Source organism: Carassius carassius, chromosome 43 (assembly GCF_963082965.1).
Source record: "Carassius carassius chromosome 43, fCarCar2.1, whole genome shotgun sequence".
NCBI classification, from domain to species: Eukaryota; Metazoa; Chordata; class Actinopteri; order Cypriniformes; family Cyprinidae; genus Carassius; species Carassius carassius.
Window position 1 is genome coordinate 22,637,325 of NC_081797.1, and position 21,045 is coordinate 22,658,369.

Below are 21,045 nucleotides of genomic sequence, written 5' to 3' on the forward strand. Positions count from 1 at the left end.
TCATTATTTGGTCAGACCATGTAGAAGACATTTCTTCTAGAACTGACAAAAAACAAAACAAACAAAAATCCTTGAATTACTGATAAAAACTGGCTGTTTCATCATCTCACATCATGAGCATCACGTTTAAAAGAGATAGTTCACCTCCAAATATCGAAACCCATCATAACCATGTTTTAAATAGTACATGAAACTGTACACTTTATGGACTTAATAGTTTGTGGCTTTATTAATAGTTAATAGTCTCAAACACAAAAAAATTACATTGTTGTCACATGACCTCCTGATGTTAAATTTCAAATAGGAAATAAAATAAAATTAGTTATTTTTTGACAGAATAAAATTGTTCTTTAATTCCATTTTTCCATTTTAAAATACCAATAAGTTGTTGTTGTTATTATCATCATTAATTGTACATAAGGTTCAACTGACATCTTATTATAACGAACATCTTTAATTGGCATCAAATTATAACAAACACACAAGGCACATACGCATTCGCAGATATATGCAAAATACAATTTTAAAGAATCTTTCCAACTTGAAACTGCTTGAAGTGAATAAAATATCCAGCTGCATGCAGCGTCATGAGGTCATGTGACGACAATGTACTCTATACTGATTGAAGCTATTAATAAAACTACTATTAAGTCCATAAAGTGTATGGTTTCATTAAAACAAAACAGACAGTGAGAGTTATGATGTGTGTAGGTAATGTCTGTGTAAGTATACCACTGTCTGTTTTGTGTTCTCTAAACACACACACACACACTAGCGCATGAGACCTCACTAACCTCCAATTTGAAGCAGTTTAGTTCACATGTCAAATGAGTGCATCATGGTGACATGACAGGTCTAAATGGTGGAAAACTACCACTGATAAATGGTCGGCCACAAGGGCGGATACTCTCACAAACACACACACGCACACACACTGCTCAGTGTCACGACAATGTCATTGTCCCAGGTGTCAGTCACTCACTGTGTCTCTCTGACACTGTTGACAGACAGACAGACAGCCCGCTGTAGCTCAGAATGAGTGAAAGTGTCAGGCCAATCAGTGAGCAGAACAGTCATTGTGTCACTTCTGCTCTGACTCTCACCTGTTTTGGCCCAGTGTTTAGTTTGCCCAGAGACCTGCAACACAGAAAGCATCCATCTATGGGTATCTTCTGATAGGCTGGTACTTTTGGGTGGGTTTTGACGTGTGAGTACTGATCGGCAGGTGCTAAGATTAAACAGTGATAGATAGGGCTCGACTTCATTTAAAATTAAAAAGACTGCCACATTCACCCCATCTGTGAATCAAAAGGGCAAAAGCAGCCGCTTTGAGCTGTCAGAGAGGAAGATGGATGAGCCGCATGCTGGCCCACCGAACTACAGAGAGAAGCGTTACTGGGAAACTCACTTAACTTCACAAACAAATCATGCACATTTTAAAACGCCAGATAACCATCACACTCCAGTGCATTCGACATGATTCAGAGAGTATTTTTTAAAAGATATATAATGACGTCACCGGTGAAACATCAGTGTCTCTTCTAAAAAGCTTTCATCAGGGTCGAATCCTCCCCCTTGTTTGAACAAACTGATACAAAGTCATTAGAAATGCACATTACACGACAACTACTGCATATTAACAACACTCAGGAGCCAATTAATCATTATGGCATCAATATCTAATTAACATAAAATTATTCTCTTTTTAAAAGTCCATGTTGGAGGTGACAGGGTTACCTCATCGATAATGCAAACGATCCATTAGCTAGACAGAGTCCAGACAGAGCTCACTAAAAACACTGCTTCTCCAGCCCAGAGATGCCAGTAACTTCTCACGCTAAAATGAAAATGCAGGTTCTCAAGTAATGCTCATCTGAGTAAGTTGTTAGCTGTGCTTTCCAAGATGTCAAATTATACTTACAAATGTTAAAAAGAACCCCTAGTTGGACTTGTTTAAGGGCTAATGTGGTTTCCTACAGACACATACTGGCATGAAGGAGTTACAGCATTCCCTCATTCTTTCACACCAGTTTGTTCTGGAGTCTGAGAGACAGGCATTAATACCAAACATGAAAAGGGTTTCCCAAGTTCAAGACTCCTCATTGATTAGCCCTTCCTCTCTCTCAGCCCCTCTCCTCATATCATCTTCAGCTCTGCCGCCCGATCCAGTCCCTGCAGAAAACGCTATTGATCGCCGTGTCTGAACAAGACAAGCAGAAGATCCTCAACGGTTTTTGGAAAATGTCAATGCTGGTTTAAAGCCATGGAGTAGATAATGATGACACGTTATCAAGAACTACTTTTTATAATCTTTTAGGATTTTTTTTTTTACAAGGGGTTGTTGATATAATTCTTAAATTGAATAGTGATACAGTATTATGATTTTATTTTGAATTAACGTTTATTTTATTGCATGGAAGTTTTTAATGCTTATTTTTGTTAATATTACGATGAATCTTGGTGTGTGCAAATAATGGGAAAGATGTTACTGTTTGGCTCAGTTAACCATTCCTCGTCAATCCCTTTATTCTTATTTTCCCGTTCCACAAAGTAGCCTCTATACCCACAAATCAGATCCTTTACTCCCAAATTCACCCCACACTCATAGTCTGTTTCTGAAATCAACTCATTATATCCTTTTTTCTCTGTTTGTGTACATATGGGGTTCAGAATACACAATTTTTTTTTACACTTCTCTAGTACAAATGTGTTGCTTTGTTTCATAATTACAGTGCACTTTTTTCTTTATTTACCCTCAAAAAATTTAAGTGAAATGTGACCATGTGCCCCGTAGGTGGGGGACATTGTAATATGATCATATGACAGGATAAAATGTTATCTTGACTGAATTAAAAAAATATATATATACAAGACAAACTAAAAGATTTTGCTAAAAAAATAAAATAATATATATATATTTATTATTTTTTTTTTTTCAAATAAAATAAGAATTAAAATAATTAATTAAATTAAAATAAATAAAAGAACTTATAAAGAATTAAAAAGAATCTTCTATTTTGTGGAGGTCTAATTATGTATTTTATCTGTCTATTCTAGATTACAAAATCCTGAAAAAAAAAATGATTTTAGAGTTTGACAATGAACACATTGACATTATATGCTTAGGGCAGCCCACATAAAGGAGCAAAAAGTCGTCTCTCCATAGTTGTGTTGTCTCAGTGTTGTTTGCTGGCTTTCTCTCTTATGTTGGAATATTCCCACATGTAAATTCTGACCAATCGAAAAGCAGTTTAGTAAATAGGTCATGGCCAATGAGTGATATGGATTTTGTCATGTGACTGCATTTTGGTTCGTTTCAACTGGTTCAGACAAAAAATGCTACAATGTATAATTGTTTGCCCTTGGTTCGGACCAAATGAACCGAACTAGAGATGTGAAAGCACCCTAAAGTAAATAGTGTAAATTACATTGCTAATGTAATAGAATAGAACATCGTAACACAGTGTTACAACATGTCCCATCTGTGCAAGTGGCATTTAAAACTGGTTAGTGTCTTCTGCTAGTTATAAAAACATTAAAAAACGATCTGAACTGATAAATAACAGATTGGAGATTAAAATAATAGCAGATTTGTCTCATTTTAACAGAATAATAAACTGTTAAACCAGAATTGGAATTTTACTATGGTAAAATAAATGTTCAGCGATATCTTCAAAAGGCTTTAGAATTTTGCCACTTTGGCATTTTTTTCTATATAATGTTGATATGGTACTAATAAATACTGTAAAATTGTGTTTTGTTAGCATGTGTGGAAATATTCAAACCACACGTGTTAAAACTAACCCCGCATTACCCCTACTCACTAATATATTGAATGAAAATAAGTGAGCGACTTTGGTCACTGAGTGCACTGAAAGTGCTGCAGACATTATCTTCTAGTGAGACGTAGTATTTCCTTCATGCGATCCTCACATCGTGTGGGTATTGTCTAGCAGTTACTTGTTAAGTGTACAATGGTTGTACTGTATACCCATTATTGTGGTGCATTGTTGGACTGAACTTGTTAATATGTCCACTATGGGTTTCAGACATCACTAAAAATGCTTGTCCTTTCAAATAATACACTATAAATGTATAGGGCTGATTTCAGACACAGTCTTAATTTTAATCTCTACACTTTTATATCCACACAGTTCATTTCCAAAATCCCAGTGTATCCATCATAATTCATTCTCCACACCCTAGCCCAGGGATTTCAACTCTGGTCCTGGAGGGCAGCTGTCATGCAGTTTAGCTTCAACCCCAATCAAATTCCATGTAACTTTCTTGTAATCTTGAAGATCTTGGTTAGCTTTTTCAGGTGTAAAGGGTTCGAGTTAAACTCTGACCCACCGAGACCAGAGGTGAAGAGTCCTACCGATATTAACAATCCTATTTCACCCTTCAGTGCTCCCTTCAGAGTCTTACTTCATCTGTTTAATCCCAGTTTCCATTTTGCTCACCGCATTTCACTTAATCTCACTCTTAGTTAATCATCGTTAATACTGATTCTGATCTTCTCACTCCCAGTCTCTACAATCTTAATTAAAGTTTTCATTTCCAGTTAATCTTTGTACTCCCAATTCATTGTAATCCATTTTCAATTTACCCTTTTCACTCCAACTTAATCTCAACACTCCCAGTTTATCTTCTACAGTCTCAATTTGTATGCTCCCAGTTTATCTTCTACACTTCCAGTTAATCTGTACATTTACATTTTTTCTACACTTCCAGTTAATCTGTACATTTGCATTTTTTCTATTCTCCCAGTTTATTTTTCTGCACTTCCAGTTAATTCCCAGTTTTTCTAAACCTCCATTTAATCTGTACACTCCCAGTTCATTTTCTGCGCCTGCGGTTAATCTGTACACTCCCAGTTTATTTTCTTCGCCTGCAGTTGATCTGTACATTCCCAGTTTATCTTGTACGCTTGCAGTTAATCTGTACACTTCCAGTTTATGTTCTGTGCCTGCAGTTAATCTGTACACTCCCAGTTTATCTTCTGCGCCTGCAGTTAATCTGTACACGCCCAGTTTATCTTCTACACTTCCAGTTAATCTGTACATTTACATTTTTTCTACACTTACAGTTAATCTGTACATTTGCATTTTTTCTACTCTCCCAGTTTATTTTCTGCACTTCCAGTTAATTCCCAGTTTTTCTAAAACTCCATTTACTCTGTACACTCCCAGTTCATTTTCTGCGCCTGCGGTTAATCTGTACACTCCCAGTTTGTCTTCTGTGCCTGCAGTTGATCTGTACACTCCCAGTTTATCTTCTGCGCCTGCAGTTAATCTGTACACTTCCAGTTTATCTTCTGCGCCTGCAGTTAATCTGTACACTCCCAGTTTATCTTCTGCGCCTGGAGTTAATCTGTACACTCCCAGTTTATCTTCTGCGCCTGGAGTTAATCTGTACACTCCCAGTTTATCTTCTCCGCCTGCGGTTAATCTGTACACTCCCAGTTTATCTTCTGCGCCTGTGGTTAATCTGTACACTCCCAGTTTATCTTCTGCGCCTGCGGTTAATTTGTACACTCCCAGTTTATCTTCTGCGCCTGCAGTTAATCTGTACACATTCCCAGTTTATCTTCTGTGCCTGCAGTTAATCTGTACACTCCCAGTTTATCTTCTGCGCCTGCAGTTAATCTGTACACTCCCAGTTTATCTTCTGCGCCTGCAGTTAATCTGTACACTCCCAGTTTATCTTCTGCACCTGCAGTTAATCTTTACACTTCCAGTTTATCTTCTGTGCCTGCAGTTCATCTGTACACTCCCAGTTTGTCTTCTGGGCCTGCAGTTAATCTGTACACTCCCAGTTTATCTTCTGCGCCTGCAGTTAATCTGTACACTCCCAGTTTATGTACAATCCCAGTTTGTCTTCTGCACCTGCAGTTAATCGGTACACTCCCAGTTTATCTTCTGCGCCTGCAGTTAATCTGTACACTCCCAGTTTATCTTCTGCGCCTGCAGTTAATCTGTACACTGCCAGTTTATCTTCTGCGCCTGCAGTTAATCTGTACACTCCCAGTTTATCTTCTGCGCCTGCAGTTAATCTGTACAATCCCAGTTTATCTTCTGCGCCTGCAGTTAATCTGTACACTCCCAGTTTATCTTCTGCGCCTGCAGTTAATCTGTACAATCCCAGTTTATCTTCTGCGCCTTCAGTTAATCTGTACACTCCCAGTTTATCTTCTGCGCCTGCAGTTAATCTGTACACTGCCAGTTTATTTTCTGCGCCTGCAGTTAATCTGTACACTCACAGTTTATCTTCTGCGCCTGCAGTTAATCTGTACACTGCCAGTTTATTTTCTGTGCCTGCAGTTCATCTGTACACTCCCAGTTTATCTTCTGCGCCTGCAGTTGATCTGTACACTGCAAGTTAATTTTGTGCGCCTGCATTTAATCTGTACACTCCCAGTTTATCTTCTGCGCCTGCAGTCGATCTGTACACTCCCAGTTTATCTTCTGCACCTGCAGTTAATCTGTACACTGCCAGTTTATTCTTTTGTCTGGCAATCAATTTTTTTATTGTTTTAAATTCGACAAAACAACATCCATTCAAACAAACAAAACAGGGAAGGGGGAGCAACAGACACATCAATATTTTTACAATCTGAAAGAAAAAGAAAAATTAATCTGTACACTCCCAGTTTATTTTCTGTGCTTTTAATGAATCTATACACTCCCAATGTATCTTCTACACTTCCCGTTAATCTGTAAACTACCAGTTTATTTTCTGTGCTTCAAATTAATCTCTACACTCCCAGTTTACCTTCAATGATCCCAGTTAAAAAGTCCACTCCCAGTTTATCTCCCGTGACTGCAGTTAATTTGTACACGTCCAGTGAATATGTACACTCCCATTTTAAATTCTGCATTTCTAGTTAATCTGTACACTCATAGTTTATGTTCTGCATGTCCAGTTAATATTTACACTCCCATCTTCAATGTTTCCAGTTAATTTGTACTTTACCAGTTTACACTCCCACCTTCTACAGTCGTCTACTTCAAGTTTAGCTTCTACAGTCCCAGACAATCTTTAAACTTTCAGTTTATCTTCTACTCCTGCTGTTAATTTCTACATTCTCAGTTTGCCTTCTGGAGTCTTGGTTAAGTAGTAGTAGATTCTGTTTCCTGTTAATCTGTACACTCACTGTTTATCTTTTACATTTCCCATTAATTTGTACAGTTTATCAGATTATCTCCTGTGCTTCCAGTTAATCTGTACACTCTGAGGTTACCTTCTACAGTCCACTTCAAGTTTAATTTAGTTTTCAAGTTTAGTCCACTTCTGCAGGCCCAGATAATCTTTAGTTTAACTTCTGTGCATTTACATTTTTCTCTGCAAAAGTCATACTGTCAGTTAATCCCTATACCCCCAATTTACCATCGTGTTTTATCTAATCTCTTTTATAATGTAGACACCATCACTGATTATAATGGGTTCTATTGGCTTCTGTCTCACTGCATTGCACAGTTCATGTCTGGTGTAGACACAGTGTTACATTGCCAGTTACCGTATTTTTCGGACTATAAGTCGCACCTGAGTATAAGTCGCATCAGTCCAAAAATATGTCATGATGAGGAAAAAAACATATATAAGTCGCACTGGACTATAAGTCGCATTTATTTAGAACCAAGAACCAAGAGAAAACATTACCGTCTACAGCCGCGAGAGGGCGCTCTGTGTTTTCAGTGTAGAACACAGGAGCACTGAGCAGCATAGAGCGCCCTCTCGCGGCTGGAGACGGTAATGTTTTCTCTTGGTTCATGTCTCTTAGTTCATTTCTCTAGGTTCATGTCAAATTAATTTTGATAAATAAGTCGCACCTGACTATAAGTCGCAGGACCAGTCAAACTATGAAAAAAAGTGTGACTTATAGTCCGGAAAATACGGTAATCTCTTTACTCCCAGTTGACTCTCACACTCCCGGTTAACCCTCAAGACTCCCAGTTGATGTCTACACACTCAGTTATTGCTTACACTTTTATTTAATTGTTTGCAGATTCTGCATTCAGTTAGTGTTTACAGTTCCAGTTATCCCTCAAACACCCAGCTGGTCTTTATACTCCAAGTTAATTCCTTCACTCCCAGTTCATTCCAAACATGTTGAGTTCAAATTCACTCTGAATTGGGTTCACTTGTTTTTTTTTTGCCTTTGTTCAGTCATACAGATCCACCTGAGATCTCATTAGTCTTGTCTCATAGCTGCACAGGGATGACCCTAATGATGTATTATGAAAAAAGGCACCAATATTTAAATGTAATATAAGTGAAATTGATTAATGAGAGGCACTTGCAAGAGGAAGAGAGTTACACTGATGCTGGAAATAAAAAATGATGTATTAATCCCCTACAATTACAGATGGTTCAATCCTCTCGACAACTGCTATCCATTTGAGATGCTATTAGCATGCATAATTATGCTAATTAAGCCGTAATTAAGTGTTAATCCTTCAGAGAGTCTACCCTTTCTTCATGTGTAATTTTCTGCAAGATGGCAGTAAGCAGTTTTCCCAGGCTTTCCTGCTTTCTGAGCTGTTCTTTAAGACAAGAGAGATAGTAAAGATGATTGCATACTCTTTCATTGGCACCTATTCTACTTAATTGTTACCTTTAAAAAGACCTTTGAGATTTTCATTAGTTTGAAAATTATTAGGTGTTTTGTCTTAATTGGCTTGATCCATTCCACCATTATAAGTTCTAGAATTGATCGATACAATTGATGCAATTAATTATGATATTAATTATATATCTAAAATGTTCAGTGGAAATAATACATCAAAAGTGTTAGTTATAATCAAGTGAGTAACTGCACTGGCTGACAGCACAGTTTATTTGTACTTGCTTGTATTATTATTTATAATAAAAATGTAGAGAAAGAAGAATAAATTGGAAGACAAAAATGCAATTCATTGTACTAAGAAAATAGATATTGCAGTGCTGACCAGGTAAACCTTTCTAACTATGACCTTAGGGAAAAACCAACCTGGTCTCACAGGATTCCGTGAAATGTCCATGGGTCCTTAACTCAAAATCTGTGAAGCCATCATGGAATTGCCCCAAATTCCGTGACGCGGCCACAGATATAACTCCAACGCAAGTCAATGACACCGACCTTCCGTGGTCCACACACGGATACCCGTTTCAATGAAGGAGTACAGAACTCGCTCAACGGACGTGCTTTCTCATTTGGAAACGCAACATTTGAAGTATTTGTTTCTTTTCCAACATCAAATGCCATAATGACGTTAACCTGACAGTTATTGTAGTTATTGCATTGTCCTGACATCATAAAAATTCAGTTTGTTTCAGTTAGCCTAACCAAAGTCCCGTGATGGCACCACGGACCTCAACAACCTGACCTCACTCACTGGATGTTGTAATGTTGCTGGCTTGATTAGAAACTTAAAAGCTTTATGTCGACTGTGTTGCAATGGCATGTAATTAACTTGACATTTTGTCCTGTCATCATAGAATCCAGTTTGATGGTGTTTTAAACACATATTGATAGCTTGGCTATAGTCAGAACTAAGATCTGGGTTGTGCCACAAGTTAGGTTGTTGGGGTCCGTGGTGCCATCACGTGAGAAAGCACATCCGTTGAGCGTCATGGAATTTGGGGCAATTCCGTGATGGCTTCACGGATTTTGAGTTAAGGGCCCGTGGACATTTCACGGAATCCTGTGAGACCAGGTTGCGAAAAACAGACCCTATAGAGCAACACAGATTCATTTGCATGACATTTATACACATAAAAATGAAGACTTTTTGTTTTAGGGAGCACTAATGAACTGTGTGCATGTTTAATTACAGGCAATTCATGTACAACTTTAATTAGGAACAATTAAACTGGATCTCAGGTGAGCTACTGTATAGGGCTGCGTGGGCATGTGTATGTTTTGAGGCTCCATGCACTGTGAGTTCACATACACAGGAAATGACACGACACCTGGTCTCCGCTGAGCCGTCAGGGGTCAACTCTGCTATTAAAACTTTATTGGCTTTTAAGCAACCATTAAATATCTAAATGAATAACTAAGCAATTAAATATAAAGTATCATATATAAATATAACAAACTATGTATAGCAAAAACAGTAGCAAAAAGAACAGCACATTTTGTCAGTGGGTTTCAAAGTGGAAAAAATAAAAACTGTGGGGTTTGCCTAATTTACACCACAGTACTTTACTGTTAAAGCTTCAGTATAAAAATAATTATGTGCAATGCTAAGTAACTTCAGAGTCCATGCCAAAATGTAATTAGAGATTCATCCGCTCGTATATATCAAAATTAGTGCATGTCAACAGGGGGCCATGCATCAGAGCCGAGCAAAGAAGCTTCTGGACTGCCACCCTCTCGCCTGTGAAATACAGCCTGGGGTTCAAACGCTGGAATTAAGGGATTTTAATTAAAGCTGGAGAAGTTTACCACCTGGTTTTGCTCATTGCTAATGCACAGCCCACTCAGGAAAGCCCTCCATGGTTCATTTAATGGGCTGTTCTCAAACAAACAGCGGCTACAGTTATGAGTTCCTACAAGAAAAGCAGCAGCCTACAGAGTCCATTTGGATAATGCATAAAAAAAGGTATGACAAGATAATATAATTGAAATTGTCAAATCAATACCAGCAGTTATTGTGCTTGAATAGATAAACTGGATAACAAGTTTTAAGCTTAAAATACATACGTTCAGTAAATATCTAATACTGTATATAGTGTTTTTTACTAAATTAGTAAGTTGAGCCCATCCAAAGAATGACTCAGTCCAACCACTGTCCATTGAAATAGCAGGAACAGCTTATTGATCATTTGTTTTCTTTTATATGGAAGCATATGGGTAGCAATATTCAATTTGGGATGTAATATGCAAAATGACAATGCAATATGTAAAATGACAATGCATTTCTGTATTTACATTTACATTTTCCAATACATTTGTGTAACGTTTGGTGCAAAATGAAAATGAAAATTAAATTACACAATGTTCATTTTGCCATTTCATACACCAGTTTTAATATGTAAAATTAATACTAATTGTAACGCTTTATAAGTTGCAAAATGAAAATGAAAATGTATTACAGAAATGATTAGATATGTATAACATGTTCAAGCAAAAACTGTGGCAAAATGATCATTTAAATGCTATTTTTCTTAATTGCATTAACACTCACAGCCAAGACACTTACGATTGCATTTTCATTCAATGTCCCGCAATGAATGTAGCAAAATTCAATGTTCACATTGAAAATGCATTCCGAGCTCATCACGTCTCCGCCCCCTCCCGCCACGGCAATCACTGCATGAATAAGGCGGGGCTTGCAGAAGGTCAGAGACTCAAATCTCAAGAAAGAGGATTCAAGTGAGGGAACATGGACAAGACAGTTGGCCCGTGTACGTTTTGATCATTTCGGTTTATGGCTTCAATATTTCATTCGCACTTGTGGGCGGAGCTGAAACGCTGCTTTCATCTAATTGGTTGAATCGCTCCACCTTCAGCTCGGTCTTTTCATTCTTTCAGGCAGAATAAGAGTCAGTGCGAGTGCGGCACTGTAATGTCTGAAACTACACTCACTGTTAATTAGCATAATATTTGAATCAGATGTAGCTGGGCACATAATTCGTGCTGCTGCGACTTGCAAGAGACCCCGTTAAATTATTTCTAGGTTGTATACTGTATTGTATAAATATTGTCCCACTGATAAAAACAGTGCAAATAGTTCTGTCTCCTTGGATAACAGTGAAGTGGAAATATATATACCTAAAAAAATAATAAATATAATAATAAATAAATTTAATAAATATAGTTAAATTTATGAAATAAAATTAAATAGGATTTTTTAGGAAGGCAAGTCTGGCCAGTTATACAGCAACACGAGTCAGACGAGTCTGAAGATCTGAGCTGAATTTGGTGAAACATTAAAGTTCTAGTCTGTGTCAGTTACTCTCATAATAAATAATACTAATAATGTTACCCGTATTTTTCGGTATAAGTTGCATCATTCCAAAAATACGTCATGACGAGGAAAAAAACATATATAAGTCGCACTGGACTATAAGTCGCATTTATTCAGAACCAAGAGAAAACATTACAGTCTACAGCCGCGAGAGGGCGCTCTGGGGTAGGCTACAAGAGCACTGAGCAGCATAGAGCTAATTTTACTATTTTTATTTCAGAAATGTAACTATATTAATTTTTACAATTATTTATTAATGTCACACACACATACCTAGTGTCTTATGACTTAAAATATGAGAGTGGTAAATGTTACAGACATGGAACTGTTCAGTCTATTATTGATTTTTATTTCCACTTCACTTTTATCCAAAGAGAGAGAGCTATTTGCACTGTATTTATCAGTGGGACAATATTCATACAATACTACAACCTAGAAATAATTTGCAGGTCTCAGCAGCACGAATTATGTGCCCAGCTAAATCTGATTCAAGTATAATGCTAATTAACAGTGAGTATAGTTTCAGACATTACAGTGCTTCACTCGCAATGACTCTTATTCTGCCTGAAAGAATGAAAAGACCGATCTGAAGATTGAGCGATTCGACCAATCAGATGAAAGCAGCGTTTCAGCTCCGCCCACAAGTGCGAATGAAATATTGAAGCCATTAACCGAAATGATCAAAACGTACACGGGCCAACGGTCTTGTCCATGTTCTCTCACTTGAATCCTCTTCTTGAGATTTGAGTCTCTGACCTTCTGCAAGCCCCGCCTTATTCATGCAGTGATTGACATGGCGGGAGGGGGCGGAGACGTGATCGGCTCGGAATGCATTTTCAATGCGCACATTGAATTTTGCTACATTCATTGCGGGACACTGAATGAAAATGCAATCGTAAGTGTCTTGGCTGTGAGTGTTAATGCATTTAAGAAAAATAGCATTTAAATGATCATTTTGCCACAGTTTTTGCTTGAACATGTTATACATATCTAATCATTTCTGTAATACATTTTCATTTTAATTTTGCAACTTATAAAGCGTTACAATTAGTATTAATTTTACATATTAAAACTGGTGTTTTAATATGTAAAGTTAACCCTAACCTTAAATGAAAATTGTGTAATTTAATTTTCATTTTGCACCAAACGTTGCACAAATGTATTGGAAAATGTAAATGTAAATACACAAATGCATTTTCATTTTACATATTGCATTGTCATTTTGCATATTACATCCCAAATTGAATATTGCTACCCATATGCTTCCATACTTTTATAGATTCCTGTCATTCATCCTTCATTTAAGTGCTCACCATCATGGAGTAAGGTACAGGTCAGAAATTACATCTACCATGTCCATACATACACCTTTCCTTTAAACAAATAACTGCAATTATATATCAGTTAGTGTCATGCAAGATTGTCTCCACAGAATCCACTGACTGTGACTTTACTGTATAGTAGGTTATACAATGATATAAAACCACTTCATGGTGTATTTATTCTTAATTAAGAATATATGTTAATGTCTTTACATCATACATTACAAGCCACTTATTACAAATGCTAAAAATGATCACATTTCTATTTTGTTTTATGTGTGTGCTATCAATTAGCCTTTTGCTAGCAAGGTAACAGCTTAGACCACTAGCTTAGCATTGTGCTAATTACTAAGAAAAGCTATTTGGAGTCATTAGAATGTCTACGTTACACTTGAAATGAGCTTGCAACACACTTAACTTCCATATTGTAACAGATACTCATTGAGGAATCCATTAGTAATCGACTGAATCATGAATTGTCTCTGTCCACCTCCAGTTTTCTGTTTTTTTTTCTTTTCTTTTTTTTACATGAGAGAAAGCTATTTATTGTGAAAGTGAGATGATTCATAAGCAGCTATGAGTAAACAACTAGAATGGTATAGCTTTGCAATATAAACCAGTGTGTGCATGATTATTATAATAGAGTAACATTTAATTATGATAAAAAATAAAAAATGCTTTTTGCAGCATGAAGCAGCATAACATACTGTCAAGATAGGCTCATTTGAAATGCATGTCGCTACCAAGCTTTTTGCAAGACTACAAAAATAGAGCATTAATTGTTTAGCAACACTCACCAGACATTTTATTTCCAAACTTGTGATACGTACAACAACCAATGTAATAAAATATTGCCAGATTCACATTCGGATTAAACTGAATGTGATTTTTAGTGTAGCTCACTGTATGAAACATTCAAGAAACAGTGTGATATTTTTTGGCAGAAATGCCACCACAGGAGTAATTTTTTTTTTATCAATTAGCCTGGGTTTGTTTTTGCATAGCTTAAATAACTGGAAGCAGCTGACACCAGGTTTGCACATTCTGGTTAAAAATAGCTGCTCCAACCCTTATGTTAAAAATAAGGTGGTTATGACAAATGTTTGTCATAATAGAAGTGCTTGTCAGAGCTGATGGCCTCATGGGCAGCATTTCGACACAGTGTGCGTTTTGAGTGACCAGAATTTGAATCCTGGCTTGTCCCACTTCCTTTCCACTTTTTAACTGTACTGTCCAAAAAAAAAAAAAGAAGAAGAAGAAGAAGAAGAAGAAGAAAAAGCATGCAGGAAATGCTGCGGCAGTAGGAAACCATAAATCCTGCAGCAGGTCTAGACAGGTGGTGCTGGGGGAGGTGGAGGGTTTCAGAGGAACTGGCTCACTATAGGACCAGCTTACAGCAAACACTGAATGAGACTATTTAAATGCAATTTCATTGACTACAGAATCAGCAGAGGCCAATAAGCTTATGCCATGTAGGAAATGATGTGATTGCTAGCATACTGCAAAGGACCGATCAGCCTTTGTCACCTGTAGAGTCTCATGATCAAACTAAATATTTAATTGATGACACAACCTTTATTTGGAATATCATGTCCTATGGACCACCCAAATTAAACTGACATTCTAACAAACTCTGCATAATAAATGAATTTCAGATGTTATGTCATATTTTTCATTTTGTTTCGTCGCACTCCTTTCAAATGCACCAAATGAAAATACAATAAAACCAAAACTAAAAATGTAGCTTTTTGATTCACAAAGCGCATTTTAGTGCATTTAGAGAGCATCGGGGGGCGCTGGAAGCAATATTTTTGAAAGAGGGGCGCTGAGCTGAGGTGTTCTTGGGAGGCATATTCCATTTACTGTTAGCATGCATTCAATGATACAATCACTGATTATAATGGGTTCTGTGCTTTGATGCAACGTCATGTCGCCCACGTCCAATGTAGTTTTACCTGCCAGTTTACACTAGTGCTGCTAGACTAGATGGTGTATCATTTCCATCTTTGCTTCAGTGTTCACCCAGCTTTGTATCGATTACCTACTATGTCTGATTGTTTAATTAAATGATGAAAAAAGATGAAATGTAGTTGCAATAAATGTGTTAAGAAAAGAATCCGTACAACTGCAAGAGTGGAGGATTATTATTCTGTTGCGTGAAAACTGTGGAAGAACTGATGACGGCATGATTAGATCTTCAGCTGACCAATCAGCAGAGAGGGGCATTTAATACCCGCCCACATGTACAAATTGAATATTAAAGCTGTTTATTAATTTTCTACTCCTAAACCAAAAGCTGAATACTCATTTAAAAAAAAAAACACACATTGAAAAGGAGCCGTTTACTCATTTTTCTACTTTCAATATTAAATCAAAAGACAAATTAATTAATAATACACGGATTAGAAAATACCACACAGTCCTAGATTTTACTTTTTCTGCGGAAATTAACCGACAAATGGCCTACATATACATTATAGGACAGTAGAAAGTATTTTAACATCGAAAAATTGCACACATCATCTTTAAATAAAGCATTATACATTTTGTCTGAGTAGGATAGCAGAGGATTATGGGGAATGAGCACATTTCTGTAATGGCCTGAACAGTCTGGTGGAAGTTTAAGGGTACCATTGCTGCTATCTTAGGGAACTGTGTCTAACCAGAGTCCAGAGAAGAGAGGAAGAAGTGGGAGAGCCTGAGAGGCCAATCCCCCTCCTGGGGCTACTGGCCATGCTGTAATAATGAGCCCTGGAGAGCAAGACAGTCTGTGCCACAAACCAGCCATGCCCACAGGTACTGACCATAATAACTGCCCCTGGGAGCGCTGAGAGAGAGAAAGCACACAAGTAATAACCAAGTCTCTTTTCTCGTTCTCCTACAAACAGCATCCTCCAAAAAAGTGCTGTGCCCAAAACACATTGTCTAGTGGCTTCTCTGTCCTGTAATTGAAGTGAATGTCATACACTGTAGAGAGACAGAATAAGTGCTGCTGAGATTTGATCATTTCAGATAATAGATTTCCCCTGCACAAACATGTGGAGGCTGGCAGCGGGTGGGAGGAGGCACTAGAGGTTGCTGGTGTAGCGGAGGGGAGCGATAAAGACATGGCACAATCATCTGAGAGTGCACTTAACTAAAACTAATCGATTAGAGAGATCTCAGTACACGGGCATCACAGAGCCCATCTGTCAAATCGCATCAGCCCCCACGCAGATCCCATCCACGTCACCACTTATCAGCATGATACTGGTGTGTGTGTGTGTGTGTGTGTGGGGCGGGAAAGCCCTTTTGATATGGCTCACCAGGACACTTCATTAAGATCTGACAGCCTGGTTAACGCTCTGCTCTCGGAGAGGAGCATCTTCAGGCTACACACACACACACACACACACACACACAGGGAAATCTTAGTAAGCTGCCTACATATGGGAGCCTTTAAGGCATCATAAGCATGTTCAAAATTTGAATTTACAACATAGTGTTCAGTGTTACAGCATAGTCTTATTTTAGTGTCAGTGATATAGTTTTGAATTAGATTTTTTTTATATGTATATATATTATGTTGTTATTTAAAGTTTTAGTAATTCTGTTGCTTTTGTCTTTGTTTATTTATTAATTTATTGGTCTATATAGTTTTTATTCGGTTGTATTAATTAGTTATGAAAAAAAAAGAAAATAAATGAAAATAAAATAAAACTGCAGTAATTGAACAAACTAAGTTTAAGTGTCAAGTAACACAAATTATTTATTTATTCATTTATTTTTATGGTTTACTTTTATTTTAAGTTAATATACTGTATAATAACCATAATAACTACAGATACATATCTGCAAGTGTTTATATATAGAGTTGTTTTTTTTTGGCATATGCTGATATACTAATCAGAAGCCATGCAGTGCTAAAGTGCATTGCAATAAGCAAAACAAACAAAGCAAAGAAAAACTAAACAAAACAAATAAAAGAAAAAATGCAAGATGGATGCAAAAGTGGAGAGAAATCTATATTAAGTTATATGAAATAACTACTAATTAATAATTTGATTAAGTGTACTTATTTTCTAATATGTATTGTAACAAGTTAAAAAAGCAAGAAAGATTACACTCTTGCTTTTTTGAGCTTGTTGCATAACACTTTGAAAATCAATATTAAATATATTAAAATATTAAATAACTATTGTACTAACATTTAAAATAATCATTTGATACAATGTACTTATTGTGTACATACTTTTTTATACTGTATATATATATATATATAAAAAGAATACTCCTTGACCCCCCCCACCCCCACTAAGTACATATTTCATAAGTAGAGTTATATGTACAACACACTAAGTTGCTACCCGTGTAAAGTGTTCATAAGCAGATAGCTGCCTATGTAGACAGTAGCCAGCAAGGCAGTTCGCTGGGTTTTGGAACGGAGCCACACAGCAGGTGGAGGGGTTGATCCATACCATACAGCAAAGTCCCATTAAACATCTCCACAACAAACACCATCAGATAATTAAAGAGAGCGAGAGAGAGAGAGAGAGGGGGGGGGGGGGGGGGGGGGTGCTGTCTGTTTGCAGGCTTGTGTCATTTAATCTGGGTAATTGAATGCTTCAATAATTCTGAGCAGATTATACTCTGACAAAGTGGCACTTTAAGGTCAGGGTTAAGTAAGGCCAATTATCTATTTGTCAAATACATAAAGCTCTCATCTCATTTCCGCTCATTGAAATTGATTGTGGTGTAAAAACGGATCCCAGATGGCTAATAAGATTTGGTGGGGAAAACGGCAAAGCAAATATTATCTAATGTTAAGAGATGAGGCTTGATTATTTAGATGAATAACAGAACCCGCAAAGCTGATTTCCACACAAGAATCGCCTTTAGCTGACAGATCAGATCAGCCAAAGCTGTTTATCCAAGAAACCAGAAATGACAAACACCCAACATGAATCATACCTCAAGAAATCTCTTCTATTAATTATTATCAAATGTAAAAAATATTCTATGTATATATATGTTCAAGATGTAATGCAGACCAAAATGTATGTTGACAGTAGTTTTAATATGTTAAATATATTGTTTTATTAAATGTAAATATTTTATAATTATATAGGCTATTTTTAATACTGTAGCTTTTTTTATTTTATCATTTATATTATTTCATAATTACACATTTAGACAGAATTTTTTAATTATTTTAATTAGTTAGAATTAATTAGAATTATTTTATATAATTAAATTATATAATTACATAAAATAACTTTGATTATTAAATCACACAAAAGAGTGAGGTTTGTTATAGTCATATGCTGCTCTACTCATAGCTAACAATGACGATAGTTTGTCGTTTCAATATGCACAGCGGGAAACAGCAGAACTGACAGACTCGCTGGGATTCTTCTAGATCTAATTAAATAAACAGCACACATTCAAACTGACAATTAAACCAATATACAGCACTGTTAGGGTCGGTGTGACACGGCTCTCGCTGCCTGGCGACGGCCTGCCAATCTCTACAGGAAGCCAAATATTGCCAAAAATCAACCAGCAGGAAACAGCACAGTTAATAAGCATACACTCGAGCATGAGGCTGACCTCTGACCTCACATTCCACATCACACACTGACCATACTGACCCCAGCGCTAGCATTATATAGCGCTAGCAGGATTAGCTAACCAGACTTAAAATGGGGAATAGTGAGAAATTTAGTCTTGTAATCAATGATTATAAACTTTTAATTGATCAACCTTTCAAATTATGGATTTTAAAAACAAACAAACAAACAAACACAGTGTTTGGCAACACATTACAAGTTTTAAAGTTCGACTTACAAGTATTAAGTAAGTATTAAGTACTTTCAAATTGTAGCCCATTACAGATTACATGATGAAAACTATAGTTTGTAACAGTCTAGGTTACTCATTTTAGAGAATGTTTTCTGACTACTTTTTAGATTCATACAGATTAAGGGCCAGATTTACTATTAGCTTCCGCCAGCGCAAACCCTCATTTGGCGTTAAAAAGCTACTGTCAGAATTTACTTAAGACCAAGGCTGCCAACTCTCACGCATTCAGCGTGAGGGAAATACTTTATTCCCATAAACTGTGTAGTAAGCAGTTCTCCCTCCCATCTGCACCTTGTGAATTGTGAACGCAGGTAGAGGACTGCATTGGGTTTGGGGACCCCTGGGACCCAAAGCAAATGTCGCGGGAGTGGCCAGTTTTACCTTTGCTGCGGGCGGGAGTGGGCAGTCAGAAAATTTCGCGGGAGACCCGCGGGGAACGGTGGTGTGTAGTAAAAATGGAGTCAACACAAGAAGTTGAGAAGAAAACTAAATCTGCTGTTTACTTGACAAAATCAAAGTAAGGCAAGTCAAACATCTGGAAACAAACAAAATGTGTTTTATTTTGAGCATTGCCAGAGCATGTGAGAGGAGCGGAGTGCTAAAATTTCCTGAAGATCGCTGAGCGCCTTCTGGATTTTCCGCTCTGCTCGCTTAACCCAGTCAATAATCTATGCGTTCTTTAAGTGCATTTTATCTTGTGTGTGCTTTTCACAGGCTTTATAATCCAGGTGTATTTTGTAAAGATCTACGCACATTTCATCTCATGTGTGTGTGTGTGTGTATGTGTGTGTGTGTGTTGTTTTAATGAGCCTGTTTTGAATGTTCTATTGCACAACAACAGCTGCTATTTTCACTGAAATAAACTTAAAGTGAACGAAAATCAAATACACTTCTTAATTGTTTGCATTTCAGGTAGGCTGTTTGCTAAGGTAAGATTATTATATTAAATACATTTTAATTAGCCTAATACAATTAATAAAATTAGGAAGAATGTACGAATTTCGTTTTGAAAAATTATCAGCATGCTATTTATCAGCATGCATTATTTTAGACAATTAACCAAGAATTTCGACATAAAATTTATCTAGTAGGCCTAATTTTTATATATATAGTATTTGGGCCATTATTTAAGATTGGCACTAGTAAGTTCACTGGTATTTGTGCCATAATTTAACAGTTCAAAAAATAAATCTTGGTAGATTGCCCTGGTCATTATGGAAATGATATTGCATCTGTGATCTTTAATGTGCACATTGTCAGTAAATCACACTGACACAACATACATTTTCCCTCCCAATTTCACTTTTACGGAATTGCACTCTAAACCTAATTTGCCCCATTTATTAAAATTAAGTTTTTTATTAAACTTATTTTAAACTTAACATTAAAGTACCATATTGCCATAAAAAAACAAAGAGAAAGAAAATATTCAATTGTTGATATCGACATAATAAAATGCATTAAACATTATATTACCCCAGGGTTTTCCAAACTTGGTTTAATGTAAGAACTGCAGTGGGTTTATTAAATTATTATTATTGAGTTGATTAAAAAAAAAAAAAAATTGATGACATCAAGCTCCAGAGGAGCCCAAAAATGCCAAAAAACCCAGTGGGAAACAATGGTTAATAAGCATTAATTAAAGCACAGGACTGACCTTTGACCTCACATTCCACATCACACGTTTACCACACTGACCCCTAAAGGGAAAATTCACCATCCAAAAATAGATTGTGTCTTCATTTATTCACCCTCATGTCATTCTGAAACTATGACTTTCTTTCTTCTGTGGGATGTAACAAAAGATATTCATTTGGTCCATAAAATTAAAGTCAATGGCAAACCAAAACTGTTCATCCTGAAGGTGCGTAAATGATGCCAGAATTTCATTCTTGTTTGAACTATCCCTTTAATAAAGCAATGCT